Source organism: Pinus tabuliformis, chromosome X (assembly GCF_031772625.1).
Source record: "Pinus tabuliformis cultivar Carrire ecotype Pingquan chromosome X, CPIR1, whole genome shotgun sequence".
NCBI classification, from domain to species: domain Eukaryota; kingdom Viridiplantae; phylum Streptophyta; class Pinopsida; order Pinales; family Pinaceae; genus Pinus; species Pinus tabuliformis.
The window spans coordinates 648948635-648964741 of record NC_142308.1 but is presented as its reverse complement, the minus strand read 5'-3'; the positions used below and the strand labels follow the sequence as shown (position 1 = coordinate 648964741).

The window sequence follows — 16107 nt, the reverse complement described above, 5'->3', positions numbered from 1 at the left end:
ATTTAATTCAAAAAAAAAATTACATTATTAAAAAAAAAAATTACATAAATAAAAAGAGGGAAAATAAAAATAATAATAAATATTGATAACCTTGGATTCAAAACAAGGATACTAGCAAATTATACAGACAGAGGTCAATAGAAGCGTTGAGAAATTAAGATGCAGTTGACAAGCAAAGAGACGAGGTACATATGCCAAGATGAGAAACACAAGATGAAGAAGTTGATAGCAATACAGCTTCGAGGACAAAGCTTCTGAAGGAAGGGACAATGTCATGAATATAATTCATAACAAAATAAAAAAATATAAATACTAAGTAATCAAGTAATGATTATGTTAAGAAGTCATTAGTTAAGTGAAAAGGCACGTCTAAAAGACATGCCTTATCGTGAAGGGACACCTACCTAGTATATATGCGGGTCCTCATTGTAACATTCAATATCACTTGTACATTTTATATATAATAAATTATTATTACAAATACCTTTCGTGTATTTCTACACTAAGTCAACAAGCTATAAGTTTTGTTGCTTCATATAACCATTCAAGATTATAAAGCATGTAAAGAAGCAATAAAAATCAATGTTGCGAACATCGGCATCGAGATAAAATCAGCAAGGGTCTAAAAAACCAAAAAATCATAAAAATCGGGAAAATATTGGTAAAAAATTGGCAAACATCGTCAAAATTAAGATACCATAAAAATATTTTTAAAAATCGGCAAACACCAGCTGGGCCAAAAAATCATGATTTCGAGATAAAATCGGGATGTTATCGAGATGTTCACAACATTGATAAAAATAACTTGCAAATATGAAATAAACTTAAAGCTTCACTTGCAAAATGAAAGATATGGTACTTGCCCAAATGAGATATTACAAAATAATCAATTCAAAACATTTTCATCATGACAAGCATATAAATAAATTGCAAGTAAAATAGCTTGAAAAGTAAAGTGTGTTAATATGAAATGCACTTAACGAAGGTTAGATGCAATTACCTTGGTTAATTTTAAGCTAAATGCCTATTCTATGTGAGAGATCTTCCTCTTGAAATCTTAGCCAAAGAATGTTAATCATTCGGCACCCCCATGCACAGCCAACATGCCAAAACAACCAATGGAGTATGCTCACAAGCCACCTAGCCACTAGTGCCGATTCGAACTCCCCTAAAGAATGCATGCGCTTAGACACTGAGTTGACTACCTCATCAATGCCATAGCCATCCTGCATGTCTGATATCGAATAGGAAGCCTCGCTTGGATCCTAATGCCAACCTGGGCATCTAGTACCCTCGATATCTGAGAGCTCCCACTGAGCTTCACTCTGGACTATGACCATCTCCATGAGTCTAGCCCACTCCACTAGGTACCAACTTAAAATCTTTCGCCATCCAACCCTAAGAGAGGGATTGAATGCACAAACTCCAGCACATAGAACAAGCCCTCCATCCTGCGAGTGTTGCACCTTGCACAACTCATGTCGCCTCAACTCACCATCCTGGTCAACACATAAAATTTGTCGGGGGTCTCTGCATCTCTCTCACTGTGGTGCAAAGGTAGTCTAGCAATGTTGCAAGCCCCATCTATATAAGCCCAGAGAGAGCTACTATCTGGAAGTACCGCATCTAAGTCAATGGTTGGCCCCAAAGAAGACTGCTCATCCTCCTCCACCATGGGCTCAACATGAGTCACAAATTGCCCCTCCATGACCAACTCACGCCCCTCTATGTGCGCTCCATGTTGTAGGTGACTATCATCCCGCAAATCTGTCATAGATTTGGGTGCCTCTGTACCTATCGGCTCCTCATAAAGGGAGGTGATGTCTCTCGGCACCTCATCATCCTGTCGTGTGCTGCTATCACCTGAAAACTCAGTCACGACCCCGAATACCTCATCAATGGATACCTCTATTGGACACAGATTGTCATTGATGTCAACATGGCAATATTCGAGGAGCAGATAGACGACAGAGATGGAGACTGTGTATGATTTGGGGAGCAAGATGATCGAAGGTTTGAGCAAGGAGAAGGTCCAGAGTGGGGATGTGATTGCGATCGATAAAGCTTCTGGGAAGATTACAAAGTTGGGGCGGTCTTTTGCGAGGTCCAGGGATTATGATGCAATGGGGTCGCAGACCAAGTTCGTACAGTGCCCGGATGGAGAGCTTCAGAAACGCAAAGAAGTGGTGCATTGTGTTACGCTGCATGAGATCGATGTCATCAATAGCAGGACGCAAGGGTTTCTGGCCCTCTTTACAGGAGATACTAGAGAGATCCGTTCTGAACAGATTGGTTGTTGCAACAAATCGTGGCATCACAAAAATCCGTGGAACAAATCACAAGCCTCCACATGGTATACCCATTGATCTATTAGACCGCCTGCTCATTATTTCGACACAGCCATACATGGAAGATGAATGTGAGCCGTCGGATCAAAGAGCAGTGGATCCAACGGTCGTCGCATGCGAAAGATGCGCGGACGATAATGCGCGGGAGACGTACAGGTAGGCGGTAAGCGGTATTCCCTGCACCGCCCATCGGGGTTCGGTGGTATACGTACAAGGGCCAACGATCCAATCAAAATATGACGTGTGGCAGATGAAAACCGCCGCCCCCGCAGGTTAACGCGTATGCAAGTTTCGGTGAGGAAAGGTGCGACTACCATCCGATCGCGGCGGGGTTTGATCGGATGGTGAGGAGATGCACGAGGTTTAATGTGCAAGCAAAAGGCCGTAGCGACGCGGGAACCGTTGGATGAGGGTGATCAACGGCTGCGATTGCGAATGCGGCAGAGGCTAATATGGGCGCGATTACGTGGGTTTTTGGAATAAAACAGTGGAGGCAGAGAAGTAACGCAGAGGTATTAAGAGGGGAAAATTTCCTGAAGAGCAAAGCACAGGAACGATGGTCGTGGAAGAAATCACTGAGCGAGTTGGAAACATGGATCTAAATGATGTTCACAAGAAAAACAAGATTCAAGTCTCCAATACCAAGAAGCCGCTCTTCTTCTATGTCAACCTCGCCAAGAGGTATATGCAGCAGCATGAAGAAGTGGAGCTATCTGCTTTAGGAATGGCCATTGCCACAGTGGTTACTGTTGCTGAGATATTGAAGAACAATGGTCTAGCTGTAGAAAAGAAAATCTCAACATCTACCATTGATATGAGAGATGAATCAAGAGGTCGTCCCATCCAGAAAGCAAAGGCTGAAATAATATTAGGAAAATCAGAGTAGTTCAATGATTTGATGGTTGTTGCTGTTGAAGAGAGGGAAGCTGAAAGATCAAGCGAGTCAAAGGAAACGACAGCGACTGAGGAGGAAGCCTAAGAGACGTGTAAGCGGAAACGAATGGACAAAGGCATGGAAATGTATAAAACAGTAGAAACAGAGAACTGTTGGTGCGGTTATGGTGGTTAAGAACCCGAGGGTGAGATAGTAGAAGCAGTGGAGGCAAAAGAGGCAGAAAAAGCAGCGGAGGCTGTAGAGGCAGCAAAGGCAGGAGAGCAGGAGTGAGACAACCTTAGCTGAATAGAGTGCAACAGCATACCTATTTATACCAAGGTTCGATTGGAGCCCAAGAGGTTGGAGCCTCAGAACTGAACAGGACTGAAGTCATTGGGGTAGGTGCTCCTAAGTGCAGAACCACTGCAAAACAGAGTTGGTGCTCTGGAGCTTGGAGCCTCACTGAAGTCCAACTTGGAGCTTGGCAACTCTTCACAATCAGATTTATACTTATATTATATTTATTTCTTTGCACTGTCTTGAGTTTTAATAAAAGCATTAAATTTAGCTGTTGATTTCTGTGTTCTGTGTATACATTTACATATCTATATAGGTTGTTGGCAATCACTAGAACAATTAAAAAAAAAAATATTGTAAGAAATACTGATTCACCCCCCCTCAGTATTTCCAACAATTGGTATCAGAGCAGGCTTCTTCATACTAGCCTAACAGCTTGAAGAAGGATCCGCAGCCATGATGAGAAACCACGAAGCATCAGGAAGACCTCCTTTGTTCGATGGCACTAACTTTGGTTTCTGGAAGAAAAGAATGACTTACGACTTAATGTCCCTTGGACCTAAAGTCTGGCATTTTGTTCAAAATGAATACAAAACTACTTCCACTCTTCCAACAGACCAAGACGAGAGGAAAGCCTACATCGCAAATGCAAAGGCCATGAACTACATCACTAGTGGAATCACTGATTCCGAGTTTACAAAAATCATGCACTGTAACTCGGCCAAAGAAATGTGGGAGAAGCTAGTTGGCTTGTACGATGGAGACTCAAAAGTCAAAAAGGCAAAGCTTCAAACTCACAGAAGACAATTTGAAAGTTTGAGGATGGAAGATGAAGAAGATATTGCAGCATACCTCCTCTGAGTAGCTGAAGTGGTCAATTCCCTGAAAGGATTGGACGAAAAAATTGAAGAAAGTACCATTGTTCAAAAGGTATTAAGGTCTCTTCCAGACAAGTTTGACTCCAAAATAAGCGCCATAGAAGAAGCAAAGGATCTAGATACCCTCAAAATGGATGAACTCCATGGAATTTTCCCTGCCTATGAAATGAGGAAAGGTGGCCCAAGCTCCAAAGATGCAGCATTCAAGGCCTCAAGGTCAAAGAAGGGGAAAGAAAGGAATGACTGTAGTGATGAGTAAGATGTGGAATCCGAATTGGCTCAATTTGAACGAAAGCTAAAGAAAGGATCTAAGCTTAATGACAAGTATCCTCTTATCTGTTTTAAATGTGGTAAAATAGGTCATTATGCAGCAAAATGTCCTCATAAACATGACAGTGATGATGAAGGAAATTCTAAAAGAATGGCACATAAAAATAAAGGGTTCAATAAGAAAAACTTCTTCTCCAAGCAAGATGAGTCTGATGTCTGATGAGGATGAGTTTATGGTCATTAAAAGGAAAACAGATGAGGAAAGCGATCATGATGCAAGCCAAGAAGCATTATTCATGGCTCTCGCAGATGATGATGACTCAGGGCTGGAAGGAAATGTAGATGAACTGTTAATAAGTGCCATTGAAGAAAATGAGAAACTACGGAACAAAATCATTTCTCTCAAAGTGGAAAACGAGGAAATAAGAAGGAGAGAAGATCTCTTGGAAGCAAAGCTTAAAAAAAAGGAAGAGACTTGTAAAGAACGCGAGACCGAAATAGTGTCTCTGAGAAAGGAGTTGGAGCAAATTAAAAAGGGCTGGAAAAGCTCTCAAATACTTGAGACTATTCTGAAAAATCAAAAACCTCAACATGACAAGTCTAGAATAGGTTTCAAAGGAGAATCCTCAAGCACTAAGAATAATACGAAAAGCTATGCCGATGCACTTTCCTGCAATCCAAAAGATGAAAAGTGCACCCCAGATCCCAAGAATGAAGAGAGAATTACTCCAAAGAAGAATGTGGAGTCGAATCATGGACACTACAGCAAATACAAACCTGTACTCCACCAAGGGCCCATCGCAAATCCAAAGAACGAGGGAGGAGTAATTCCCAGGAAGGAAATCGACTGAAACCGTGGTTGCTTCAACAAGTACAAAACCATCTTTCTTGGACACTGCTTTCACTGTAAAAACTTCGGTCATCAAGCCAGACATTGTATGGCTCGCAGAAGTGAAAAGACAAAGCTAAAGGATAGAATAATCAACTCATATGCCCCCAAAAGGCAGGGACAAATCAAAACCTTTAATTCATTTGATCCCTTGACCAAATTTGATCTGATTTGCTCTTTCTGCTACAATAATGGACACTATGAACAAGACTGCCCACTCAAAGGAAGAAAGACGAGTAGCAAGAACTCCAACATGGACAAATGCAGCCTGGCTCTATATGCTCAAAATAATGGAAACCAGTGGTTTATAGATAGTGGGTGCTCCAGACACATGACAGGAGACAGAAAGAAGTTTGTCTCACTGAGCAAAAAGGAAGGGAATGTGTCCTTTGGAAGCAGATCTGGCAGAATTGCAGGAAAAGGAACAGTTACTCTGATCAATGGAAAAGGAAAAGCTCAAGATGCTCTGCTGGTTGATGGACTCAAACACAACCTCTTGAGTGTCAGCCAAATCTGTGATCAAGGACATAAGGTTGTTTTCAGCACCAAAGACTGTGAAATAAGGAAATCTGCCTCAGGGAAACTTGTGGCAAAAGGGGTGAGGACACCAGACAACATTTACATTCTGAACAAGATTCAAGAAAATAAATGCTACCCGAGTCAGACAGATGAGAGTTGGTTGTGGCACAAGCGACTTGGACATACAAGCTTCGAAAATTTGATCAATATCAGCAAGATCAAAGTTGTACGAGACATCCCAAGGCTGTTCAAACCAAATCAAGTAATATGTGGTCCATGTCAACATGGAAAGCAGACCAGAATCAGCCACAAGACAAAGGAACACTCTACATCGAAGCCCTTAGAGATCATCCATGCTGATGTATGTGGGCCAACTAGAAATCAAGCACTCCAAGGAGAAAGGTACTTTGTGTTATTTGTTGATGATTATACTAGAATGATGTGGATATATTTCATAAAGTATAAATCTGAAACTTTTGAGTGTTTTAAGAATCTAAAAGCCCATATAGAAAATGAAAAAGATTCAAAAATTAAGTGCCTCAGAATAGACAAAGGAGGAGAATTCACATCAAACGATTTTAGTGAGTTCTATAATATTCATGGAATTAAAAGGGAATTCTCGGCTGCCTAAACACCTCAGCAAAATGGGGTAGTTGAAAGAAGAAACCGAACAGTCCAAGAAATGGCAAGAACTATGCTATTAGCAGCAGACTTACAGCCTAGATTCTGGAGAGAAGCAGTAGGGACAGCTGTCTACACACTGAATCGAACTCAATTAAGACCAAATTGTGATAAAAATCCTTATGAGCTATGGAAAGGAAGACCTGCTTCGGTGAAGTACTTCAAGATCTTTGGAAACAAGTGCTTCATAAAAATAAATGATGGTTCACCAGGAAAGTTTGATTCTCGGGTTGATGAAGGGATATTTCTTGGATACTCTACACGGAGCAAGGCTTACAAGTGCTACAATTATCGACTGAAGAAAATAGTGGAAAGCATTGATGTAAAGGTTGATGAAGATCTTCCAGTAAAGGAAATTGAAGAACATGAAGATGACTCTCTCATTGAAGAAGAAGAACCTAAAGAAGAAGAAATAGATGATGAAGAAGAAGAAGAGGAAAGAGAACCACCTAATACCCCTTCTAAGACGAAGTATGTCCAAAGACACCATCCAGAAGAGCAGATCATTGGCGATAAAGATGAAGGTGTGCAGACCCGAAGAAGGATAACAATTACACCCAAGAGAAAAGTCATTGCCCTCCTATCTATGATAGAACCAGAAACATTTGCAGAAGCAAGTAAGGATCCTCATTGGGTAAAAGCCATGGAAGAAGAAATGACCCAAATTGAGAAGAACAAGACATGGGAGCTGGGAACTCGTCCAAAGGACAAAAACATAATGGGAACCAAATGGGTGTTCAAAAATAAAATGAATGAGGAAGGACAGGTTATCAGAAACAAGGCAAGACTTGTCTACAAAGGCTATTCACAAATTGAAGGAATTGACTTTGAAGAGACATTTGCACCAGTGGCCCGTATGGAAGCTATCAGGATGTTCTTGGCATTTGCTTGCTCAAAAGGATTCAAAACCTATCAAATGGACGTGAAATCAGTGTTTCTAAATGGGGAAATCAAGGAGGAAGTCTACATGGAGCAGCCCGAAGGTTTTGATCTAACAGCAGGAAAGGACTTAGTTTGTAAGTTGAAAAAGGCTTTATATGGGTTGAAACAAGCTCCTAGAGCTTGGTATGCAAGACTGGATCACTATCTACAACAATAAGGCTTCAAAAAGGAAGCGGCTGGAAGCAATCTATACATAAAGACAAATCAAGGTAAGTTACTAGTTGCTCTTGTTTATGTCGATTATCTGATTTTTTGCTAGTAATAATGATGAAATGAGCCATGAATTTTCTCAAAACATGTCAAAAGAGTTTGAGATGTCAATGATAGGAGAGTTGTCCCACTTGCTTGGACTTCAAATATCTCAAACTAAAGTAGGATTGTGTATATCTCAAACCAAATATCTAAAAGACATGCTCAAAAAATATGGAATGGAGGATTGTGCACCCATGAGCACACCTATGACCACAAACTGCAAACTGAGCAAAGATGATGACTCCCCTCTAGTAGATGCAACTCATTACAGGTCAATGATTGGAGCCCTTCTATACTTTACAGCTACACGACCAGACATAATGCAAGCAGTAGGAATGGTGGGAAGATTTCAATCTACTCCCAAACAATCCCATTTATTAGCTGTGAAAAGAATTCTCAGATATCTGAAGGAAACTTCTGATTTCGGTCTTTGGTACCCAAAGGACTCAACACTGACTATAACTGCATATACCGATGTTGATTGGGCTGGAAGTATAGATGATCGGAAAAGCACTAGTGGAAATGCATTCTTCCTAGGAGACTGTTTGGTATCCTGGCTCAGCAAAAAACAGTCATCCATATCATTATCCACAGCCGAAGCTAAGTATATTGCTGCAGCAGACTGTTGTTCTCGAATACTATGGATGAAGGAAGCTCTAAAAGATCTTGACATATGTACAAATCAACCAATTTCCGTCTATTGTGACAACACAAGTGCTATCAGTCTTAGCAAAAATCCTGTGATGCACTCAAGAACCAAACACATACCAATCAAGTATCATTTCCTCCGTGAACAAGTAGCTAAACAAAACATCGTCCTGGAATATATCAGTACAAAGGAGCAGATAGCTGATATTTTCACAAAACCTCTTCCTCGAGAAGCATTCGAACATCTGCGTCAAAAGATGGGGGTTATTTCTTTATCAGCACTCAAGTTCATTCATAAAGATGTAGCAGGAAAGGGTGAGCAGTTTGACAGGGGGAGTCCATATGCATCCCTTTGCCATTGATGTCAAAGGGGGAGAAAGCAGAAGAATATTGCCATCAATAACAAAGGGGGAGATTGTTGGACACAGATTGTCATTGATGTCAATATGGCAATATTCGAGGAGCAGATAGACGACAGAGATGGAGACTGTGTATGATTTGGGGAGCAAGATGATCGAAGGTTTGAGCAAGGAGAAGGTCCAGAGTGGGGATGTGATTGCAATCGATAAAGCTTCTGGGAAGATTACAAAGTTGGGGCGGTCTTTTGCGAGGTCCAGGGATTATGATGCAATGGGGCCGCAGACCAAGTTCGTACAGTGCCCAGATGGAGAGCTTCATAAACGCAAAGAAGTGGTGCATTGCGTTACGCTGCATGAGATCGATGTCATCAATAGCAAGACACAAGGGTTTATGGCCCTCTTTACAGGAGATACTAGAGAGATCCGTTCTGAACAGATTGGTTGTTGCAACAAATCGTGGCATCACAAAAATCCGTGGAACAAATTACAAGTCTCCACATGGTATACCCATTGATCTATTAGACCGCCTGCTCATTATTTCGACACAGCCATACATGGAAGATGAATGTGAGCCGTCGGATCAAAGAGCATCAGATCCAACAGTCGTCGCACGCGAAACATGCGCAAACGATAATACGCGGGAGACGTACAGGTAGGCGGTAAGCGGTATTCCCCGCACCGCCCACCGGTGTACAGTGGTATACGTACAAGGGCCAGCAATCCAATCAAAATACAACGTGTGGCAGATGAAAACCGCCGCCCACGCAAGTTAACGCGTATGCAGGTTTCAGCGAGGAAAGGTGCGACCGCAGTCCAATCGCGGCGGGGTTTGATCGGACGGTGAGGAGATGCACAAGGTTTAATGTGCAAGCAAAAGGTCGTAGCGACACAGGAACCGTTGGATGAGGGTGATCAACGGTTGCGATTGCGAATGCGGCAGAGGCTAATATGGGTGCGATTACGTGGGTTTTTGGAATAAAACAGTGGAGGCGGAGAAGTAAAGAAGAGGTATTAAGAGGGGAAAATTTCCTGAAGAGCAAAGCACAAGAACAATGGTCGTGGAAGAAATCACTGAGCAAGTTGGAAACATGGATCTGAATGATGTTCACAAGAAAAACAGGATTCAAGTCTCCAATACCAAGAAGCCGCTCTTCTTCTACGTCAACCTCGCCAAGAGGTATATGCAGCAGCATGAAGAAGTGGAGCTATCTACTTTAGGAATGGCCATTGCCACAGTGGTTACTGTTGCTAAGATATTGAAGAACAATGGTCTAGTTGTAGAAAAGAAAATCTCAACATCTACCATTGATATGAGAGATGAATCAAGAGGTTGTTCCATCCAGAAAGCAAAGGCTGAAATAATACTGGGAAAATCAGAGCAGTTCAATGATTTGATGGCTGCTGCTGCTGAAGAGAGGGAAGCTAAAAGATCAAGTGAGTCAAAGGAAACGACAATGACTAAGGAGGAAGCCTAAGAGACGTGTAAGCGGAAACGAATGGACAAAGGCATGGGAATCTATAAAACAGTAGAAACAGAGAACTGTTGGTGCGGTTATGGTGGTGAAGAACCCGAGGGTGAGATAGTAGAAGCAGCGGAGGCAAAAGAGGCAGAAAAAGCAGCGGAGGCTATAGAGGCAGAAAAAGCAGCGGAGGCTATAGAGGCAGCAGAAGCAGCAGAGGCAGGAGAGCAGGAGTGAGACAACCTTAGCTGAATAGAGTGCAGCAGCATCCCTGTTTATACCAAGGTTGGGTTGGAGCCCAAGAGGTTAGAGCCTCAGAACTGAACAGGACTGAAGTCATTGGGGTAGGTGCTCCTAAGTGCGAAACCACTGCAAAACAGAGTTGGTGCTCTGGAGGTTGGAGCTTGGCAACTCTTCACAATCAGATTTATACATATATTGTATTTATTTCTTTGCACTGTCTTGAGTTTTAATAAAAGCATTAAATTCAGCTGTTGATTTCTGTGTTCTGTGTATACATATACATATCTATATAGGTTGTTGGCAATCACTAGAACAATTAAAAATAAAATTATTGTAAGAAATATTGATTCACCCCCCCAGTATTTCCAACAACCTCAACAACAGATGTCACCTCCTCAACGGTGGACATGTCTGTGTCTCCTAGCACCTTGTCAATGGATGGCCCTATGGGTGTATGCTCTACTCTCTCCCCCAAGGTGTCAATTGGTGCTATCAAAGAGGCCTCCAACAATGGTGACTCCTGCGCCACACTGGGTATACCAATGTGCTCACACTCCCACATGTCCTCTGCCTCATGTGCAATCTCCTCCTCAGCCCCTCATATCTAAAGCCATGGCTCCACCAACAGAAGTGCCTCCTAGTCTCACCCTCTAACTGTTCTTGTCTTGTATGCTCCTTTCGAGCAGATCTGGTGTCCTGAGTTTGTCACTTTACCCCACATAGTGTAGATGGATACACCCCCATAGTTTGTGTACCTCTGGTGTCTTTGTTGTAAGGATGAGGATGGGTTTAGTTTGTCACCCTACTCAACTAGGCCAACCTCTCATTGTCCCAATGGATTCCCCCAAGAATTTATGCACACTGAATTTCTCTTGAGCCATGGGTTTGTCTATGGTTTCAACCGTTACTATGCCTACATACCCGAATGTTCCATGATCTTACTGGTTACCCACAGCTAGGCCAAGATCATGCTATGATACCACTGTAATGTTCCAAACTGGAAAGACAGCGATATGCAAGCAAATAACAATTTTCACCACAGAAATTTTAAAACAATTTAGTAAATCCTCGAACAATCAGAAATATGGAAGTAGCTGAGCCATTTCATTATAAACTGGTGCAAGAGTACAAAATATGGAAGGAATGCACCTGGGCTCACCTCGAAGGCAAGCGGAGCAGAGCCCCGGTGAAGCAATGACAACCCAGAGCTACAATCAATTGACCAACTGCTGCATTGCATAGTCCCCAGCGATTCGACACTCTCCGCTACAAATATATGGCTGAAAACCCCAGGTCCAATGCTCAGCAAATTCTACAAATTTATATCTAGGCTCCTCAAACAAAACCCACAAAAACCCATAAATGGTTTGGCCTGATTTTGACCTCCCAAAATCGACCCCAAATGCACTTCGCAGTCCCCAACAATTTTGCACTATTTGTTGCAAAGATATTGCTGAAAACCCGATCTCCAATGCTCAGAAAATTCTGCAAATTTATAACTATGCTCCTCAGGCAAAACTCACAAAAACCCATAAATGGTTTGGTCTGATTTTGACCTTCCAAAATTGACCCCCAAAAGCCCTACACTTTCCAATAGTTGTTGAAGCATGTTGTCTGTCAAACCACCAACAAAATCCTCCCCAGACACTCTTGAAATGTAGAAATCAACTCCACCAATACTTCCCTTATTTCTCCCGACAAGCAATAGCCCCAATGGCTGAAACTCTATCTCCCACATATGCCCAGTTTCTCTCTTCTGCGCTGGCCACAAAGTCTGCAAAATCATTCCTGAATATTGCTGCCACTTCCAGCCCTCAAACTCACCCAATAGCCAACAAATCTATTGAGCCTTCTTCTCCTAATTTCTCCCGGCAATAGCCCTCCGGAAGAATGTTGCAATGGCCACACTAGATCCACTATTGCGTCCTCTAGAAATACGCACTACTAGGGCGAACTGAATACAAATGCTGGAAATCTCTCTACAAATCTCCTCCAGATGATAATGGATGAACCTCTCTAGGGTGGCACTCGAAGTCCCCCGAAGAAAGGGTGAGTTCTCTGCTTGGAAAACTCTTGCTAAATAGCAAGTGACCCGACTAAACAGCTCGAGCAACAGAATCAAATTCGATAAGCCAAGAATGCCAAATGAAGTGTGTTGCCTTCCTTTTATAACTTTCGTGGAGCCTTTCTTCTTGCTTTTCTTCCCTCTCATGCATTTCGAATCATTGGCTTAAGGAGTGTGTATTTCTTATGTGGGTGGTCCCCACATATCATTAACAAAACAAAATTAAATTAAATTAACTTGCCTCTAACTCCTAAGTCTTCTATCAAAAATCAAATGGGCCCTGTCTTCACCAAAATTGGCCCCCAAAATGTAGAAATAAATCTTGTTCCAAAATAATTTAGGAAGGGACATTACACCTACGTTAAGGGGGTATCCACTGCTATATATTACACAACATGCTCTCATCCCCTAGAGCCCCGAGCAGTTATGAAGAAAAATCATCAAAGGCAAATGGCATATGAAGAAGGGTGGACAAACAAAAGTCGGGGTAACTCATGCACCACGATTTGCTCCCTCCTACACTCATATACCTAGGTGTGGGCTTCCCTTATTGTAGCTACACCTGTACCATGGCATGTGGTCTAGATGATTCCCCTGATCCCCACTCTGTTCCATTATTATATCATTTGCCACCTACCACTTGAAGGATGTACCATGGACATGCTGTTGGAAAATCAAAGTAATTATATTAGGGTTTGATTCTCCTTTCTTGATAATTACTTGTGAGTGTGTTGGTTTCTTTTACTTCTTTATTATCTTATCTTTCATCAAGCAATTACCATATTATGTGTGTATGAAGATCACAAAACAAGAGACACAAGATATAGGCACATGCCAGGGCAAAACCCCCCTCGAGGGGAAAACCCAGTCAAGATAATTCTTCCTTTCAATAGTATTCTTTGAGACTCTTCACCCTAGACCAAGACTAGACTTTCCCTCCACACCAAGTCAGCCTCCCAGATCTTCGACCCCTTCCAGCAACTTCGACTAGGCAACAACTTCCGACAACAGTGAAACTTAGGAGACTTCGATCTCCCAACCCATACCACGAAACAAAGAGAGAGAAGCACCAAAATTTCAGTTTTTCCTTTCTCTTTAGACTTCCCCAAACTCGCATTCACTTGGTGTTGAAATTTCTAAGTCTGTCCGTTAGAAATTTTATCTGTATTCTTCTGGTTTATTTCTCCTACTGGTTAATTATGAACAAGTTATTTAAACATATAAACATCGAAATAAACACAATACAGTCTCAAACATCTACAGATAAACAGCTGAAAGAAATAGCAAACACACAAGTGACACCGTTATTTTTGGACAACTCGTCCCCAAAAAACCCAATGCGGGAAAACCAGTGCAGCAATTCTAAGGGTTATATTATTATGCACTCTTTCCTTGAGTACAACTGTGTGCCAAACCAGCTCACCCAACAGAGAAAATAATCTAGCAGTAATACCTCTCTATTCGGAAGCAAATATTTAGAAAATCTGCCCCATGAAACCCTCACCAGCAGCCTCTAAAGCTTAGCTTCAGCCCGGAACACTCTGCGTCAGCCCTCTGAGGCACTGCGCAGCCTCTACGGCCCTCTGCGTCACTCCTGTTGCCCTCTGCGTGGATGAGGCAGGCCCTTCTAGCTCTGCGTTGTCTCTGTTGGGATCTGCGTGTTCCCTCTAGCTCAGCGTCTGCCTCTCTCTGCTTTTGCATTGGTCTCTCGGCACTATCTTTGCCTCTCTATCTCATACTCACTGCCCCTCGCCACAACTGATCACTGATTCGACTTTTCTTAGCAAACCCCACTTTAGAAAATCGAATGACTGATCACTCTCGTGTATCTCCAACTGACCCTCAAGCCTCCTCTTATACTTTTCCTATTGGTCCTGTTGACCACTACTGGTCAACTACCCATGCAATACACCCCCCTTTTCTTTGCAAAAAGGGGCAGCACCTGATCAACGTTTCCGTGCCATCCTGCAGTCATCAACAGCTTGATCATTTTGATTGTAAACCCAGTCTGCATGTATGAATTGTAAATAATCTTAGCAGACATGAGTCGTGTATGTGTATTGCCTAGGTGGACCTAATTTTCTAGTGGTAATCTACGTCCCGGAAGGTTTTTCGTCTCACCGATCCATGGATCGGCAGAGTTTTCCTTCAAACCTGACCTCAAAGCCGGGATGGATTTTGTCATTAGAACTTTAGGAGAATCCTAGTGTGTTGATCTGCTAGATTATAGTTGTGTCGCAGAACTGGGTGTTTTGTGAGGGCATGTATTAAGTGGGTTTGTCCCCTTGAGATGTAAATTGTAAAAAGTCATCATGAAATGTGTCTTGAGGGTTGAAAATGTTTTAAATCCCCTCGTGAGTCCTAAGTCCTAGGTCCTAGGTGATGTTTCCAAAGGCTTAGTTCGATGATCCATTTAAAAAATGAAATAAAATAATAAAATAAATAAAAATTAAGAAATTTAAAAAAAATAAAATAAAATAATAAATAATAAAAAATTTAAAAATTTAAAAAATGAAATAAATAAAAAATAATAAAAAATTTAAAAAATAAAATAAAATAATAATATTTTAAGTGAATAAATCGACGGATGAGATCAAGAGATGTCTTGATCCTCATCAACGGTCGAGATCATTTCTACATGGATCATTCGAACTAGCTGTTGGGATCATTTCCTTTATATAGGGTCTTAGGTGGTCATTTCAGATCATTCGATCTGTGAGTCAATACTGAAAAAGCTCTCTTGTAATCTGATTTCTGGTTAATAAAAGAAGACTTTGGGGTCCAAATCTTGCTGGTGTTACTCTCTGGAATTGCTGTGAGATGCTTATTTTTCTGCATATTTCAGTTTTCAGCCATTAATAATAGCTTGTTTTCAGAGTATTGTGAGCACAGGTATCTTGTTCACTTGCTAGGGTTTGAGTGTTGTTAGGGTTTCTGAAATAATGGCAGGTATCTCCATTATTTCCTGAGATCTAGCAGCATTTTTTCTCTCTTTATTGATGGTTGCTTGAGATGTGCAGGAGATCTTTAGGTGAAGGATATTGGTTGGCGTTTGGGGAAGTTCTAGGCTGAACCAGCCGACTCCCACAGGCTTTTCTTTGCAGAGCCTAGCTGATTTCGGCCCTGGGTTAATCATTAAAAGTTTCTTTTCTGATTTACATGAGAGATTTCTGAATCTTGTTTGATAACCTGAAGTATTCCTGTTATTATTTGCTAAATCTCGCTGTAAAGGGCCAAGTCTGTACATTTATTAAATTAATCTAGGGTTTCAAATTTTGTTTATGCATATGTTATGTTGCGGTTTCTCTCCCCTCTTTGCAGATTACAGGTACACCAAATCTAGAAATTTTTCCAGGGTTTCTGGAGCGGGAAAAATTTGAAA

At 41.7% G+C, this 16107-nt stretch overlaps 1 protein-coding gene and 2 pseudogenes across 4 annotated transcripts in view; 2 read left to right on the top strand and 1 right to left on the bottom strand.

Annotated features, from left to right (window-relative positions):
• The window catches only part of LOC149141664 (FKBP-like peptidyl-prolyl cis-trans isomerase family protein), a 348564-nt gene that overhangs the window by 298393 nt on the left and 34064 nt on the right, over positions 1–16107 (bottom strand). The window lies entirely within an intron of this gene.
• Positions 2897–3327, top strand: LOC149141666 (uncharacterized protein At2g34160 pseudogene; annotated as a pseudogene).
• LOC149141665 (uncharacterized protein At2g34160 pseudogene) lies at positions 10010–10432 on the top strand (annotated as a pseudogene).